We start from the raw sequence: 20,189 nt of genomic DNA on the forward strand, positions 1-20,189 counted from the left end.
GAGTAGATCACACTTAAGTCAACGAAATCAGTTTGTTTACTAGGCATATATATTTAATTGTCTCCTGTTTACCAGACGGAAAAATAAATTGTTATTATATGTGAGATGATTTGCCAAAACCCGTCGGATGTCGGAGCAAGTTTTGAGATAATATGAGCGAATAAAAGTGAAAAATCGTAACCTGCATGCTTTTCGTTTATTCATTCCACCGTATTTAATACCAATCCAATACATTTTTACAAAAGGATTTCACAATTCAAAGTTTATAACGATTTTAATCATTTTTTCCCCTGAGCTCCATCGATGTAATAAATATGTGTCTCATGTCTTTTAAAGCAATAATCTCCATTTTAACATTCTTCACCCTCTCCAAAATTCAAACTGCATTTTTTGCCTCTATTCAAATATTATTTAATTATATGGGATTTGGATTTTTCTGACATCCGATGGATTTTGCCAGATCACCTCTCATATCTTAACAAAGAAAGGAATATTTTGTCACTTCAAACTTAATTATATGGTAAAATCAACACATTAGAGAATATATGACAAACTATGGCTCCAAACTCTCTTTGTTTCAAATTTGGGATACGTTGTTGACACGTTTAGTTACTAAAATAGTACATTCGGAAAAAGTATATATCATAATATGTCCTCTACACTTGTAATAAAGCTGGGAAGAAGCCCTGGTTCAAAGTAAACATCGGAAAAATGATATGAGATAAGCCAGAGAATATTGAAAAAATAAAAAAAAAAAAACAAAAAAAACCCCCCCAAAAACAACAAAAACAAACAAACAAAAAAAACCCATAAGATAGGTACTCCGGTCAACACAGCACAGAATGTGTTTTATTTAGTGGTAAGTAACGTTAAAGTCGCTTAGAGCTATGAGACACATTGGAAAAGATTTTTCTCCGGTTTCTTTGGCTTTAAAGTGGCAATAACAATGGGAGCGATCTATGGATAGAACAAAGATGACGTCACTATAGTGTTTGTTATTGTTTTTTGCCATCCGCATTTATGAGTAATTCTCACTAAACTGTATGAACCAGACTATAAAAGTTCATGGTTACACACAGTTAAGTGTGTTGGTCCGTTTACTTCCGGATGGCAATGTTATGAGTTTCTTAGCCAAGCGCAGACTATCTATATTCAGTTATTTTTCTTATAAATGTAAATACGCTGCTTTGTTTATGAAAGTTGTAAACAAACCCATGGGTCAAGCTGAACAAAATGACCTACTGTGAACACAGCAGAAACCAGTGGAAGAGGAAATAGGAAGAAGACGACGGAGGTGGATTGGACCGTAGCCATCGTTATGTTATAGCCTGATACTGAAATCCAAAAGGACTGGCAGTTTGACGTCATTAGTGCGTTGTCGTTTTTAGAGCTCATGGAAACAAGTCATTTCATTGGTTGAACTAGTGAATTCAACACACGATTTGTTTTCTTTTGTGGCAAAAGACTGGCATTTTGACGTCATTTTTTGGTCAGTATCAGGCCATAACTTTACGAAGGCCACGATTGGACACACCCTTAGAAAGAATGACTCCATTATAACAAAGAAAGTATTGGACTTCAACATTTTTAAAGGGTTTACGAGTGAGCAAAAGTCACAGCATCACACAATTCATGAACCCTCTCCTTACCAGCCATTTTCAAAATTTTCCCAAAAACAAAAACAGACATTTCTTACTCAAACAGAAAAGCAACAAGCACATTCTATACATTATATTGTTCGACAATATGAACTCTCTTACAGAATGTCAAGTTTTTATAGCTATAGCAAAATGAAATGCAATCTGGATGAGAAAAGTGACGTTGCATCGTAACAAATGTGACGATTTTCCAATAGGTGGTAAGGACAGGGTTAAAATAACATGTCACAACACTTAGATACCAATCCCATGTGAAAAGGTCTCTGTAAGTGTAAGTATTCTTTGCCTACCAATCAAGGGACTGAATTTGACAGACAGGCCTAATGCATTCGCTCAAAGGCCGCAGACCTACGTTTGATGTCAGAGTGTAGTCTATCCCAAATGTTATAAACAAAGAACAATTTACGCCCTACCTTGCCAGATATTCTTGAGTGTTTCTGGTTTGACATAAAATTAGCATTGAAGAGAGAAAACCATTTCTTTCTTTGTGAAAAATAACATGATATCAATTTATACCTCCACCTGGTAGAAAAGAGACAATCAGACATATTGATCATGTAAACAATGGGGGCGATCTATAATGTACGGATTTTCGTCCAACTGAATCATACGTCATAGGATTTGTTGCTGTCTCAGGTTGGATATTTTATTTATAAGTGTTTATGAAAGTTGTAAACATGCCAGTGGGTCAATCTGAACAAAATGACCTATTGACATTAGCAGTTAAAAAAAAAGAAATAGCCAACGATTGAACAGCAACAAACCATGTGATCGAATACTCGGCTGGACGAAAATATGAATATTGGGCGATGTTGAATACGTTGTGATCTAGATATGTCCACAATGCTATGAACTGAACATGAAACTTAGGTCAATAGATAATAAAAGACACGATTATTTTCAAACACTGAACACTAATCAAACACACGTCCTCGGGGTTGACTATCCTTATTGCTATGTTAGAGAACAACTTACCTGACATGCGACTTTTCCAATAACATTGAAGTTGATTACGCCCTTGATTCATTGATCACGGACACAGATAGTTTCGCAATAAGAACTGAACACAAATTCATTTATCTATAGGTAACTCTCTCCCTCCCTCTCTCTTTCAGACTTTTCGTCAAAACGTTTAACCCCCACCCCAGGTAAACAAATCCGAGGGCCGTGATTGCAGCTTATTGGAGAGATGGAAGAAACAGAGGGATAAAGAGTGAAAGAAAGGTGGTGGAAGGGGGAGAAGTCATTGAGAATTGGTAAATAGGGTTTATCGATTTACAACAAAAAGCGGTACTTATAAAAGTATCGGATTCTAGTAATCAAGACTTCGGAAATTTCAGCATGGAGTGACCTTGGAAGTATCGCATTGGGATTGAATTCCAAATTTCAATCACAAAAATTCAACAGTTCTTTACCAGTTAACTGCCGCACTTTGGAAAAACCCGGAAAACTCGCCCTTCAAATATCGATCTATTTAAATGGCCCTCATCTTGGCGAAAACTCTCAAACCTGGGACTTTGCTACTGCTATTAATGATGACGACGATGATGGTGATGATGATGATGATGATGATGATGATGATGATGATGATGATGATGATGGTTGTGGTGGTGGTGATGATGATGCTGCTGCTGCTGATGATGATGATGATGATGATGATGATGATGATGATGATGATGATGATGATGATGATGATGATGATGACAATAATGATGATGATGATGATGATGATGACAATCATGATGATGATGATGATGATAATGATGATGATGATGATGATGATGATGATGATGATGATGATGACAATCATGATGATGACGACGATGATGATGATAATGATGATGGCGATGATGATGATGATGATGATGATGATGATGATGAAGATGAAGATGATGATGATGATGATGATGATGATGATGATGATGATGATGATGATGATCTACGCTTACTTCTTTCTTTCATACAAAAACCAATTCAAGTACGTCTTCAAGCTATCTCAACATAAACTGCTGCCTGTCGCTAAGGACCGGAGACAAGAGCCATGAATAAATAATAAACACACAAACATTGAGAGCAGACTCTAGCAGGGAGGGGACCGGGACCGGCTTCGCGTGACACATCGGGCAATGAGATAATGTCTCGGGTGATGCGATTGTCAGGTTTATTTCAACGGCGGACGTTTCGGAATGGTCCTTCATAATTGATGAACCGTCAGTTTTTGGGTGTTGAAATATGGATGGTTGGGTGGCTTCATGCGTCTGAGATTGGCCGGTTGGCAGGGGTTAAATTGGTGGGCACGTTTCGTAACAGATTGTGGATCTGTTTTGTATTGTTGTTGTTGTTGTTGTTGTTGTTGGTGGTGGTGGTGATGGTGGTGGTGGTGGTGGTGTGGTGGTGGTTATGTTGCTGTTATTTTGTTTTTCTCCGTGTTGCTGCTGGTGGTTATGCTCGTGACGATAGTAAAGATGGTGTAGATTGAATGCCATTAGAACACTTCCTTGAAGCCCCAGGTTTGAGAGTTTTTGACAAGATGATGGTTATTTTACTCCATCAATAATAGGCTTCACCAGTCATGACGTCACTTCCCTCGTAATGACGCATAGTAACTTAGTAACTGACTCTAAACTATCGGAACAATGGCGGACGCCCTTATGAAATATTTCTCCGACGAGCATAAAAGTGTATCCCGAGGACAAAAACATTATAAATCTGATCATGTTTTGACTTTTATACATTCTGATCACATTACATATGAAAAGTTCTAGCCAGCATGAAGAATAAAAAGTACCGATTTTCTTTGATAAGAACCCGCTGCTCACCGTTGCTGGGCGACGTGATATCAGACTATTGAATCCAATTGAGGGACGAGTTTTATGGAAAATACCTTTAAAATGTGTTTTTCAATTTGACGGCAGACTTGCTGGTAAATTCCTCTCTCTTTAAACTTCGTGCATTTTATTGATGTCATACGTTTAGGTAAAATACTCACAACATCTGCCAGCCGGATATAACATAACAGCACATAAAACTATGTGAAACTTTGAACATTTATAGTCTGATTGATATAATCTAATGAGAACTAATCACAAAAATATATGTCTAAAAATGATAACAAAGAGCTGAGTGACTTCAACCTCGTTCCTTCTAAATGACATAATGTTGACCAGATTTATTTTGACACATCAAAAATCACAATTTTGTAGGTAATCTTTAAAAACTAGAGAATTTATAAGGCGCAATATCCACTAAACGTGATCAATGCACTTTACACGGGGTCTCTAGCCATTTTATATGTAGGAGACGAAACAAGACACATATTATTATTATAAGTACTCCATAGCTCAATCAAAGAAACCAACAGTCAAACACATTATTCTTCTTCCACAATACACTTTGAAGATTGGTGGTTTGATCTATAGATGGAACGACATTGGCGTCACTCAGCTCTTTGTTGTTGTCTTACACGGCCATTTTAATGAATAGTTCTCACTAAATTATATTGAGCTTTTTAGCTTTTATATAGGGCTATATCCACTAAAAGTGCTCAAAGCGCTTTACAATGCAGTCCCTGACCAACAGCGACATTTAACAAGTAGGACGGGACATGGTGCCTGTTAGTCGATATTACAATTTTTTTCGGACACAGACAGCGCTGTTAACGGCTAGGTACTCATTTTACACCTGAGTACGGTGAGAGAATGTGAGTAAAGTGTCTTTTCCAAGGACCCAACTATGTGCCGAGCGAGGCTCGAACCCAGGACCTTCCGATCCGAAAGCGAGTGTCATACCACAAGACCACATAGCCGCACAAATTATGAACGTTTAAGGCTACACATAGCTTTGTTTGTTGTTATATCCGGCTGGCAGATTTAAGTATTTTACCTGAACGCACAGCATGAATTGCAATTCGACCAGTAACGACAACTCGACAAAACCTAGTTAAATAAGAAACATTACGGTTGTCTCTCTTGATAAATTGTCGCTTTTGCCAACTTCACTTAGAAATTGATCATTCGGGTTTATGAATATACAGGACAGTAGCTCAATTCTTTTCATCGCCTAATGTATTTAATTTTAAAACCGAATTTATTCCTCCAGCGGATCATATGATAGTCCCTTTTACACATAATTATTCTCTCTATTCCATTATTTATCTATCACAACCTACAGCGCAGAACTCGTTTAAATTGAATGAAGTGGGATAATTTGCGAAAAATATAATATGCAAGGATTAACAACAGCGGTTTCACATTTATTTCTTGCGATTATTGTTACCCGTCTAATCACTAACCAGTCATGAGGTTTCTTGACTCTGCAACCATGCCAGTTGAACGCATGTTTTAGAAGATATAGGAATGGATTTCTGATTTCATAAGCCTTAGCCTAACACTCTTTCAAACACAAAATTTGGTTGTTCAAAAAGTCGTATAGACATCTATATGTAGATATGGTTTTGTAAAGTGTCTAAACTGTTTGAAAAAATATATTACAAAAACAATATTTGAAACTGAAATTTGAAATTCCCTTTACTCATTCCCAAGGGGAAATTTGTCTTTAGGGTCGATTTCAAGGAAAAACTAGAATAGCCTAGGGGCCAGCCGCAGTGCAGCGCCGCAAAGTGGGCTAGGCCGAGGTGACTTGCTCAAGGCGGGTAGTCGAACTCTGTACTTTTTGGGTAAGTAGCAAAGAGCATGTCGCTGAGCCATGCTTCCCCACGGACAAGTGTTAACCCTTTGTGAATGTTTTTCTCTCTCTGCTATTCTGTTCGATCCAGGCTATCCGGCTTTAAATTATTTCTCATTGTGTTTTGCAGTTATGTGGTCTAGTGGTATGACACTCGCTTTCGGATTGGAAGGTCCTGGGTTTGAGTGAGCCTCGCTAGGCGCATAGTTGAGTCCTTGGAAAAAGTTCTTTACTCATATTCTCTCACCGTACTCAGGTGTAAAATGAGTACATGGCCGTTAACAGCGTTGTCTCTGTCGGAAAAAAAAATTGAATATCGACTAACAGGCGTCAAGTCCCGTTCTACGTGTTACGTGTTGCTGCTAGCCAGGGACTTTTTGTAAAGAGCTTTGAACACGCTTAGTGGATAATGTGCCATATAAAAGCTGAAGTTTTTAAAAAAGTTTTTATTATTTATTTATTATCTAACCCAAAGAACTGCTGGAAATTAAACCTTTCTCGAAATTCTCTAAATAACTTAATGTAATGTTTATCAATGTTATACGTCTATTTTACAAGCTTTTATGCTCCTGTCTGTATGTATGTATGTATGTATGTGTGTGTTTGTGTGTGTATTTGTGTGTGTGTGTGTGTGTGTGTGTGGATGTGTGTGTGGAGGTGTACGTGTGAGTAAGAGAGAGTATGTTGGGGTTTTCGAAACTGTAATGAAACGTCATATTTATATCATTCATCATTTTGATGTTAATATATTATTATTTTATTAATGTATTTTTGTCTATCTATCTATGTATTGTATTTTTAATTTCAAACATTTTAAACCAAATGACATATTGCCATTTTTTGGGACAATAAAGATTATATTATATTACATCATATAGTATATATATATTATATTAATATTATATTATATTATATATTTTATTATATCATATCATATTATATATTATATTATATATATTATATTATATTATATTATATTATATTATATTATATTATATTATATTATGTTATATTATATTATATGGTCATGCTATTTAATGTGAAATGTTACTAAAATGGTTTAAATGTAAAGGTGAACTATATTACCTCATTATTGTTTCTCAAACATGAAACAGCATTATTTATGTTTGATTGAGTACGCACCATGCCGCAACCCCGTGTCAACCTGGACGCTAGCTTAGCTTGAATATATACATGTAATTCAGAAAAGTGAGTGGAGCAGGCACTTATGTTGGTAACAACAAGATATGAAGTGAGTAGAAAAGTGCCAGAAGACAATAGAGAATAAAAAATTTTTTCGCGGCGGTGGTGGGGTTTGAACCTGCGACCTTATTGGTACGACAACTCCGCCTGGCAGGTGAGAGCGTGGCTCTACCGTGTGAGCTATCCACGAACACTAAAATATTCGTTTCAAACTCAAAGTCATTTCTAGATCCCTCTCTCACCCACTTCTTGAGACCGCCGATTCGTTCACCACCATCGCGAAGTAATTTTGACCAGCAGTTAAGCTTAATAGCCAATATTCTCATCACAAACATATAACATAGAAACGATTGAGACATTGAGTATGCTCCGGTGTATGGGGTGAATTTTTAATTCAGAAAAGTGAGTGGAGCAGGCACTTATGTTGGTAACAACAAGATATGATGTGAGTAGAAAAGTGCCAGAAGACAATAGAGAATAAAAATTTTTTCGCGGCGGTGGTGGGGTTTGAACCTGCGACCTTATTGGTACGACAACTCCGCCTGGCAGGTGAGAGCGTGGCTCTACCGTGTGAGCTATCCACGAACACTAAAATATTCGTTTCAAACTCAAAGTCATTTCTAGATACCTCTCTCACCCACTCTTGAGACCGCCGATTCGTTCACCACCATCGCGAAGTAATTTTGACCAGCAGTTAAGCTTAATAGCCAATATTCTCATCACAAACATATAACATAGAAACGATTGAGACATTGAGTATGCTCCGGTGTATGGGGTGAATTTTTAATTCAGAAAAGTGAGTGGAGCAGGCACTTATGTTGGTAACAACAAGATATGAAGTGAGTAGAAAAGTGCCAGAAGACAATAGGGAATAAAAAAATTTTTCGCGGCGGTGGTGGGGTTTGAACCTGCGACCTTATTGGTACGACAACTCCGCCTGGCAGGTGAGAGCGTGGCTCTACCGTGTGAGCTATCCACGAACACTAAAATATTCGTTTCAAACTCAAAGTCATTTCTAGATCCCTCTCTCACCCACTTCTTGAGACCGCCGATTCGTTCACCACCATCACGAAGTAATTTTGACCAGCAGTTAAGCTTAATAGCAATATTCTCATCACCCAACATATAACATAGAAACGATTGAGACATTGAGTATGCTCCGGTGTATGGGGTGAATTTTTAATTCAGAAAAGTGAGTGGAGCAGGCACTTATGTTGGTAACAACAAGATATGAAGTGAGTAGAAAAGTGCCAGAAGACAATAGAGAATAAAAATTTTTTTCGCGGCGGTGGTGGGGTTTGAACCTGCGACCTTATTGGTACGACAACTCCGCCTGGCAGGTGAGAGCGTGGCTCTACCGTGTGAGCTATCCACGAACACTAAAATATTCGTTTCAAACTCAAAGTCATTTCTAGATCCCTCTCTCACCCACTTCTTGAGACCGCCGATTCGTTCACCACCATCGCGAAGTAATTTTGACCAGCAGTTAAGCTTAATAGCCAATATTCTCATCACAAACATATAACATAGAAACGATTGAGACATTGAGTATGCTCCGGTGTATGGGTGAATTTTTAATTCAGAAAAGTGAGTGGAGCAGGCACTTATGTTGGTAACAACAAGATATGAAGTGAGTAGAAAAGTGCCAGAAGACAATAGAGAATAAAAATTTTTTCGCGGCGGTGGTGGGGTTTGAACCTGCGACCTTATTGGTACGACAACTCCGCCTGGCAGGTGAGAGCGTGGCTCTACCGTGTGAGCTATCCACGAACACTAAAATATTCGTTTCAAACTCAAAGTCATTTCTAGATCCCTCTCTCACCCACTTCTTGAGACCGCCGATTCCTTCACCACCATCGCGAAGTAATTTTGACCAGCAGTTAAGCTTAATAGCCAATATTCTCATCACAAACATATAACATAGAAACGATTGAGACATTGAGTATGCTCCGGTGTATGGGGTGAATTTTTAATTCAGAAAAGTGAGTGGAGCAGGCACTTATGTTGGTAACAACAAGATATGAAGTGAGTAGAAAAGTGCCAGAAGACAATAGAGAATAAAAATTTTTTCGCGGCGGTGGTGGGGTTTGAACCTGCGACCTTATTGGTACGACAACTCCGCCTGGCAGGTGAGAGCGTGGCTCTACCGTGTGAGCTATCCACGAACACTAAAATATTCGTTTCAAACTCAAAGTCATTTCTAGATCCCTCTCTCACCCACTTCTTGAGACCGCCGATTTGTTCACCAAAATCGCGAAGTAATTTTGACCAGCAGTTAAGCTTAATAGCCAATATTCTCATCACAAACATATAACATAGAAACGATTGAGACATTGAGTATGCTCCGGTGTATGGGGTGAATTTTTTGGTGGTGAACGAATCGGCGGTCTCAAGAAGTGGGTGAGAGAAGGATCTAGAAATGACTTTGAGTTTGAAACGAATATTTTAGTGTTCGTGGATAGCTCACACGGTAGAGCCACGCTCTCACCTGCCAGGCGGAGTTGTCGTACCAATAAGGTCGCAGGTTCAAACCCCACCACCGCCGCGAAAAAATTTTTTATTCTCTATTGTCTTCTGGCACTTTTCTACTCACTTCATATCTTGTTGTTACCAACATAAGTGCCTGCTCCACTCACTTTTCTGAATTAAAAATTCACCCCATACACCGGAGCATACTCAATGTCTCAATCGTTTCTATGTTATATGTTTGTGATGAGAATATTGGCTATTAAGCTTAACTGCTGGTCAAAATTACTTCGCGATGGTGGTGAAGGAATCGGCGGTCTCAAGAAGTGGGTGAGAGAGGGATCTAGAAATGACTTTGAGTTTGAAACGAATATTTTAGTGTTCGTGGATAGCTCACACAGTAGAGCCACGCTCTCACCTGCCAGGCGGAGTTGTCGTACCAATAAGGTCGCAGGTTCAAACCCCACCACCGCCGCGAAAAAATTTTTATTCTCTATTGTCTTCTGGCACTTTTCTACTCACTTCATATCTTGTTGTTACCAACATAAGTGCCTGCTCCACTCACTTTTCTGAATTAAAAATTCACCCCATACACCGGAGCATACTCAATGTCTCAATCGTTTCTATGTTATATGTTTGTGATGAGAATATTGGCTATTAAGCTTAACTGCTGGTCAAAATTACTTCGCGATGGTGGTGAACGAATCGGCGGTCTCAAGAAGTGGGTGAGAGAGGGATCTAGAAATGACTTTGAGTTTGAAACGAATATTTTAGTGTTCGTGGATAGCTCACACGGTAGAGCCACGCTCTCACCTGCCAGGCGGAGTTGTCGTACCAATAAGGTCGCAGGTTCAAACCCCACCACCGCCGCGAAAAAAATGTTATTCTCTATTGTCTTCTGGCACTTTTCTACTCACTTCATATCTTGTTGTTACCAACATAAGTGCCTGCTCCACTCACTTTTCTGAATTAAAAATTCACCCCATACACCAGAGCATACTCAATGTCTCAATCGTTTCTATGTTATATGTTTGTGATGAGAATATTGGCTATTAAGCTTAACTGCTGGTCAAAATTACTTCGTGATGGTGGTGAACGAATCGGCGGTCTCAAGAAGTGGGTGAGAGAGGGATCTAGAAATGACTTTGAGTTTGAAACGAATATTTTAGTGTTCGTGGATAGCTCACACGGTAGAGCCACGCTCTCACCTGCCAGGCGGAGTTGTCGTACCAATAAGGTCGCAGGTTCAAACCCCACCACCGCCGCGAAAAAAATTTTTATTCTCTATTGTCTTCTGGCACTTTTCTACTCACTTCATATCTTGTTATATATACATGTAACAAACTTAGGGACCAATATAAATGTGTATAGAGAATGAAAGAAATGCGTTTGTGTCCATACAACACACACACACACACACACACAGAGAGAGAGAGAGAGAGAGAGAGAGAGAGAGAGAGAGAGAGAGAGAGGGTGATGGTGGATGGGATGGGTATTCCATCGATGTGAATTCAACGTAAAATTGAACTAAAATAACTGATCAATTAAAATCAGTCATCATCATCATCATCATCATCATCATCATCATCATTATCATCATCATAATCATCATATCATCATCAATCATCATCATCATCATCATCATCATCATCATCATCATCATCATCATCATCATCATCATCATCATCATCATCATCATCATCATCATCATCATCATCATCATCATCATCATCATCACATCATCAGATCATCATCATCATCATCATCATCATCATCATCATCATCATCCATCATCATCATCATCATCATCATCATCATCATCATCATCATCATCATCATCAATCATCATCATCATCATCAATCATCATCATCATCATCATCAATCATCATCATCATCATCATCATCAATCATCATCATCATCATCATCATCATCATCAATCATCATCATCATCAATCATCATCATCATTATCATCATCATCATCATCATCATCACCATCAGCAGCAGCCATAACATAATCATCAACGTCAACCGTCATCAATTGATGCTATGCGTCTAGATAAAATATTCATAACATCCACAAGCCGGATATAACGTGGCAACATTTTTTTAAAAAGTATATGTAACCAAAACGTTTATAGTCTGATTGATATAGATAGTTCGAAGATGACGTCACTCAGGTCTTTGTTATTGTTTTTTGCCATCCGCGTTTATGAGTAATGCTCACTGAACTGTATTAACCCGACTATAAGCGTTCATGGATACACACAGTTTTGTGTGTTGGTCCGTTATACTTCCGGATGGCAATGTTATGAGCTTCTTAGCCAAGCGCATACTATCTATTAATTTAGTGAGAACTTATCAAAATGGCTGTCTGAAAACAAAAACAAAGGACTGAGTGACGTCAAGAAATGCTTATCAATGAATTAGAATGACTGAGTTTTCTTTGAAGTCCCAGGGTTTAGAATTTTTGACGAGTAGAGAACCCTCTTGATCAACGTGATCATTTTAAAATGTCTGATAGCCAAACGCAATTATGGGCTTAATTTAACATTGTTGTCAGAAACGATATCTTGCAGTTGGTTTTAGAGCTTTTAATCACAACAATGAGCCTGTCCTTAATGTACACGTCAATCTCAATCCATCGATATTTGAAAAGAAAAAGAGTCGTATTGATGGTGTTTGACTGTACATATTATCATTACCATTATTGACGTGTGTGTAATTAAACAAACACGTTGAATGCATTGTGAGGGGGGGGGGGGGTGGAGCCAGCCGTTGCTTCTCACATCCTTGCACGGTCTATCGCTCAACCATGGCACGCCATTAAAATTCAGTTCTTTCAACGTGTTCAAGTTTGAATGAAAAATGATAAAGTAAAAAATGTTTAAACACTCGAAATTAAAAAGCGCAGCATTTGAATAGTATTTGAGTTGACATATAAACCGGTTGCGTTTATTCTAGGGCTTAAAATGCATAATATATAACAAAATGCGAATGTTTACAAAGCGCATTTCTGGGAATTCATGATAATCAATCGTTTCACAAAACGATTATTTCTCAAGCAGGCCATATCGAACAAAATTTCTTTTCCAAAAAGTATAGCTTGTTTATACCGAGATACCCATTCACAATGAGTCAAGCTTATCTTTAATACATTTCCCAGTCATTTTACAATTGTTAAAAAATATTCTGATTATGGGACAACAGAGTTTAAACTCATCTGAGAGATGAAAGATGTAGGTGCGTGCAAATGAATCTGTCAACAGGGTGGCCAGATGGCGATTCATAACATCAATTGACCGATCATTATGCACAAGCAGATTTTATATATAATCATTGGAGTCAACGGGTGAAAGAATTACCATTAATTTTTTTTTTTTAATGCCTGTTAACAAATTCTACTCCACGTATTATACCAGGCAGGGAAACTTGAGTGGTGGATTGAGTGAAAGGCGCTATATAAATCTTCTACCATTACCATTGCAGTGGAAAAGCTTCATTGAGGTCCGTCGCTATTGCTTTCCATCAAAGGAGCAACGAGCATTTTCATATGCATGATGTTGTAATCGAACATCGGGTATTACCATAATTTTACGATCCGATACCTAAGTACCTAGAGATAACGTTGGACCGAAATGTCATCTTGGTTATACGATATTTCGACGCAAGGAGTCTTCTAGGACTGGGACTATTTGAGGGTGCAGACCTGGTATCCCTAAGACGTCCGCGCCCTGACATTTTACTCTTCTGCTTGGGAGGTGTAAGCTGGAAACCGGAGAGCTGCAAGTAGAGTAAGATACCGATGCTGCCACTTGCATCAAAGGAATCTGGCACCATCGCCCTCCTGAGGACGCAAAGCATGTTGTGGAACAATATTAGGAAATGGGGAGTTGAGTCCAAAAGAAATAGAGAATTAAAACTTAAACATTAAAAAAAAATTATAACAATTTGAATGTTTAAAAGTTTAAAAGAGTTTTTTAAAAGTTGTTATTCTCTCTTGTCTTCTATTTTTCTACTCACTCTTTTCTTGATATCATTAACATAAGTGCCGCTCCACACATTTTCTGAATTTCTTCTTCTTCTAGGTTCCATGCCTGGTCCAGGCTTCGGATACTGCATGAATTATCTCTCTCCATTCCTCCCTGTCTCTTGCCTTTTCAAACAGCTCCTGGATTGTTAGGCTGGTGAAGCCCTTCAGTTGGTCTATGAGTGTTTTTCTTTGTCTCCCCCGGGCGCGTTTACCAGGTATTTTTCCACAACTTGCCAGGTATTCATTCTTATCTTTCCTTACTATGTGTCCAAAAAAGGATAGTTGTCGATCCACTATTAAGGGCATTAGTTTCCTTTGTTGCTATGTTTGTTTTAGCACTTCTTCGTTCGTTTTGTGTGCAGTATACGATATTCTCTGCATCCTTCTCAAGCACCACATTTCAAAAGCTTCAATGTTCTTTTGTGTTTCTGCATTTGTAGTCCAGCTTTCGCATCCGTATAACAAGATTGGCCACACGTAGCACTTCAAGACTCGGAATCTAATCCCGAACGACATCTGTTTGTTTTTCAAAATGTTTCCCAGGTCCATGAAGGCCTGTTTGGCTTGAGTTATTCTTGCTCGTATGTCTCGGTTACATCTTCCATCTGTTGTCACTATTGAACCTAGGTATTTAAAACTTTCTACGTTGGTAAGTTGCTCGCCGTGAATCGTTATATTGCAGGTGTTGTTGTTTTCGGGGTTTTTCTGTATTACCATGCATTCCGTTTTGGTGATATTCACTTCCATTCCCTTGGCTTCACTATCTACTACCACTTTGTCAACAATCTTTTGAAGTTGGATTTCTGATGTTGCAATGAGTACCGTATCGTCTGCGTATCTTATATTATTTATGTTGTGACCTCCCACTTTTATTCCCTCCATGTTATTTATGCCCCTCATGATTGTTTCTTGGTATAGATTAAACAGATCTGGTGAGGCAACACACCCTTGACGGACTCCTTTCTTAATAGGAATGGAATTTCCTGTAGAGTTTCCGATTTTGATAGATGCCTGCTGGGTGTAGTATAATGTTTGCATGAGTCTGAGGTCTTTCTCATCAGCGCCAATGGAGTGCAGTTGTTTTAGTATTTCTTCGTGGCGTACTCTATCAAAAGCTTTTTTGTAGTCGACAAAACAGAGGTATAGTGGGGTCTGAACCTGTATAGCTCTTTCACTTAAAACACGGAGGAGGTATATTGCGTTCCTTGTCCCTCTGTCAGGTTGGAATCCATATTGTTCTTCTGCGATTTCGGGGTTAATCTTATTCCTTAGCCTGTTGATAATTATACGCAACAGTATTTTGTTGATGTGGCTTATTAAACTTATAGTTCTAAAATTTTCGCATCTGACTGCACCTGCTTTCTTTGGTATTGCTATGAAAATAGAGTTACAGAGATCTTCTGGAATTTTCCCAGTATTGTATATATTGTTGAATAATATGTGAAGTTCATCAATTGCTAGATCTCCTAGGCTTTTTAATACCTCTACAGATATTTCATCAGGGCCTGTTGCTTTACCATCCCTCATTCGTTCCATGGCATGTTCAATTTCACTTTTGGTGATGTTTGGTCCGCTTAATGGTTCTTTGAATTTCAGTGGTGGTTCATTTCTATTTGGATCATTGTACAGTTCGCCTATGTATTCTACCCATCGGCTTTCTATATGTTGTTCTTCAAATAGCAGTTCCCCTTGTTTGTTTTGGATACAACTTCCTGCTGCTTTGCTTTTCCTTTTCCCTGATAGTTCTTTTATTCTTTGGTGAGCTTGTTGGGGGTTGGGTTTGTATTCTCTTTCGATTTCGCAGCATTTCCAATCTAGATAGTTCTCGTGTGCCTCGATGCATTTGGATTTAATGTGGTTGTTCAATGTTTGGTATTCTGCAGACCCTCTGTTGCATTTTCGTCTTTCTTCAAATAGGTTTAGAATTTCATTTGTCATCCATTCCTTTTTGCTGTTTATTTGAGCTATTGGTAAATGCTTTTCTGCAGTTGCTTTGACACACTTTTGGAATATATCAAATTGTTTTTCACATTTTTCATTATCAGGTTCACTTTGGCTTTGTATCATGAGTGCATTTTCAAATTCTTCTCTCATTTTTGTTTGTATGCCATTGTCTTTGCATAACCTGTAATCCCTCTTTATTCTACCAGCTGTTCTCTGAATAGCTTTAAACTTTATCCTTATTGTACAAACAACTGGGACATGGTCACTGTCTACATCGGCGCCTGGGTAGGTTTTGCAATTTAATATGCCATTTCTGAATCTTGATGATACTGCTATAAAGTCTATCTGGTTCCTTGCTCTGTCCCCTGGTGATTGCCATGTCCAGGTTCTTCTTGGGTGTTGTTGAAACCAGGTGTTTGAAATCAATTTCTGAATTTATATTCCCTTAAATATTGGAGCTTACCCAGGTCCATATCGTTTCTATGCTTTTGTTGAGAAGGCGATTAAAAGATTCATTGCTGGCTCCCTTAAATGTCGTAATATTGGTTGTTGCCTCGGTCTAACCACCACAGTAATGTTTGAAACCAATCTTGAAGTAGGGGATGGCGTTGATTGAAAGTAGAGCGTCTCTCTCTCACAACCAGCAGTATCAGTTGGATTCAGGGTTCGATTCCAGTCATTGCAAACAAGATTATATTCTCTATTGTCTTCTGGTACTTTTCTCCTCTAATCAATTCTTGATCCTAGTGGAGAACTCGCAATATTTACGGGGAAATAAAAGCTAGTATGAACAACATTCATCTATTTTAATTATTATACTATTGTATTGTGGAAATAAACATAGATCGAGACGAATGTTTTGAGTTATCAACGATCAAAATATGTAAGTGCGTGCAAATGGATCTGGCAACAGGGCGGCCAGATGGCGATTCATTACATCAAATGACCGATCATTATGCACAAGCAGATTTTATATATAATAATCATTTGAGTCAACGGGTGAAAGAATTACCGTTTTTAAAAATAAAGACTTGCAAGTTACTCGTATATCACTCTCTAAAAATGGTTTTATAATCTTTAGATTTGCCAGTAATTCTGTGCTCGTTGACAAACATTTAACTTGGACTGTGCAGAACAATTTTGACCCCCAACCATTAAAAAAGAATAGATAATTAACTTAAGGACCAGCCCCACTCACTTGAAGAAAAATGCACTGAAAAGCGGCTTGACTAATGTTTGAATACCGTCCATGGATTCAAATCAGCTTATGCCTTGAGTGTCATGACATTTTAATGAAGTGTAAACTTTCAGAAGCTGCTGCTATTATTTCATGACAAGGCTAATCTTGCCCAAATTGAGTTTCCACATCATCATAATGTCCAAACATGCTTGGCACTGCTTGCTCTCTTGTTTTCTTGCACGGTTGGGCGATCAAGCAAATCAAAATCAGTCGATGTCATTGGGAAAATTAAGACGGGAAACGTTGAATAATGGCGGACATCAAAGATATCGCTATCACGTGGGGGGATCGCAATAATATACGACACGAAATTGATTCATAATTGATTCGGCAACATCGTTTTGAACAAAATAACTTCCTATAGATTGCCATCAAATATCGCTGCCATTAAATCGTTCATAACAAGCGATGAAAATTGAATGAATCTGTTCCAAAAGTTGTAATAGGCATAGAAATAATTTCAAATAGACTTAGAGCACTCGCTCATCAAAAGAGGTATAATATGTGACCTGCGTTGCCGTTCTGGTGTTATGTCAGAAATGAAGAAAAACCAGTCTAACCAGTTTACTGAAGTACGATGGAAAAACTCGTCTTTAAAAAAAATGACAAAAAAACTCATCGTTAAAATATCGTCAATTTAAATGACCTTCATCTTGGCAGACACTCTCAAACCTGAGACTTCGCAAAGTCCCTATCCAGCCCCTCTTCTCTTGCCGTGCACGTTGCAATCAACTCTATATTTTGTTATCCTCTCTGGCCATCTTATATTATAAAATCTGCCTCAAACATGAGTTCAACATGTCCGTATCTTCTACATCAAGAGAGAAAGAAGTTAGATAAAATACATATCCATCAAAATAGGACATCAAACATTTCGTTCTTCTCCTTCAGATCCTGACAGCATCTTTATTCTTTAATTTTGTGTGACTTTGTTGTCTTGTGGTATAACACCCGACTTCGAATCCGTAGGTCCGAGGTTCAAGTCCTCTTGTTAGATAAGATAAGATAGATAAGATAAGATATAATTTATTCACCAAAAAAATGGAAATTCGTTTACATATTGGCATGCGTGAAAATGTATGAACACAAAGTTGAGAATCTATGGCGGCAATGTATTCATATATAATATATGCAAATGCACAAAATTGTAAAAATATACAACCAAGACCCCATAGCAACACTTTATATATTAATTTGATAAATTGAGATAGGCCATACCTCTGGCCTTTAGTCCGAACTTGTGTTCATTGGCTTCATTTTCACTCTTTCGTTAGTATTTTCACGATCACCGGCTTCAGGCAGCCCCTACCGTTTTCTACTTCAACGCGTTTCCTCTGCGCCGTTTGGCCAATGAAATAAATTGGTGAATGCATACGTGAGTGGATATAATATTATGTATACAATAAATCGATCGATTTGGTACTTGTGGTGACAACAGCATCACCAGCAGCATCACTCGTTGTGACAACCTCAACCAGTTGACTATAGTACTCTGGAATAACGCGTATTTTAAAATTTGGCTGGAAAAATCGTCCTTCAAATATAGATCGATTTGACTGTCCCTGACCTTGGCAAAATCTCTCAAACCTGGGACTTTGAAAAGACTTTTCGAAGTCCCAGGTTTGAGAGCTTTTGACAAAATTAGGGTCATTTAAATTGATCGATATTTGAAGGATAAGTTTTCTTGCCAAATTTTTAAATATTTGTTTTTCTAAAGTAGTACAGTTAACTGGTTAATGTGGATAACTCCAACTACGGAGTGAAGGACCACAGTTCAAACAGCAGGGGTTCCTGGATATGTTACTGTCACCTAGACGAGACACAGCGTGAACACGTGTGTTGTCGAGAATGTCGGTGATGGAGAAGTGTTTCTTGTGTGTTTTGGAAAAAAAAAATAGAGCAAAAATAATAACAACAACCACAACCACAACAACAACATTAACAACAACAACAACAACTACTACTACTACGACTACTACTACTACTACTACTACTACTACTACTACTACTACTACTACTACTACTACTACTACTACTACTACTACCACTACTACTACAACAACTACTACCCCTGCTACTACTTCTACTACTACTACTACTACTACTACTACTACTACTACTACTACTACTACTACTACTACTAGTACTACTACTACCACCACTACTACCACTACTACTACTACTACTACTACTACTACTACTACTACTACTACACTACTACTACTACTACTACTACTACTACTCATACTACTACCTACTACTACTAATACTACTACTACTACTACTACTATACTACTACTACTACTACTACTACTACTACTACTACTACTACTAACTACTACTACTACTACTACTACTACTACTACTACACTACTACTACTACTACTACTACTACCTACTACTACACTACTACTACTACTACACTACTACTACTACACTACTACTACTACTACTAACTACTACACTACTACTACTACTACTACTACTACTACTACTACTAACTACACTAACTACTACTACTACACTACTACTACTACTACTACTACTACTACTACTACTACTACTACTACTACTACTACTACTACTACTACTACTACTATACTACCACTACTAATACTACTACTACTACTACTACTACTACTACTACTATACTACCACTACTGTTGTTCAGTCCAAGCCTGATATTTTATAGCACGAATCGCAAATTGACTCGATATCGATTTTAATGAGAAAAATAATCGAATATTTAATTGATGTTTTGCGATCTGTTTAATTTGATACACTCCTCACGATACCGATACCAGACACAAAATAAACGATAAATGCTATCGTCGAATATTGATCGATTGTGATTGATGATGCTGTTTCAATTTAGTTGCTGATATTTTTAAATGTCATTATTCTTTTATTTTTTCTTTCCCTTTCCCTAGCAATAATTATATTGTTTTGTTTTTTGTTGTTG

Source organism: Berghia stephanieae, chromosome 9 (genome assembly GCF_034508935.2).
Source record: "Berghia stephanieae isolate SIO BIC M18660-M18661 chromosome 9, UCSD_Bste_1.3, whole genome shotgun sequence".
Classification (NCBI taxonomy): Eukaryota; Metazoa; Mollusca; class Gastropoda; order Nudibranchia; family Aeolidiidae; genus Berghia; species Berghia stephanieae.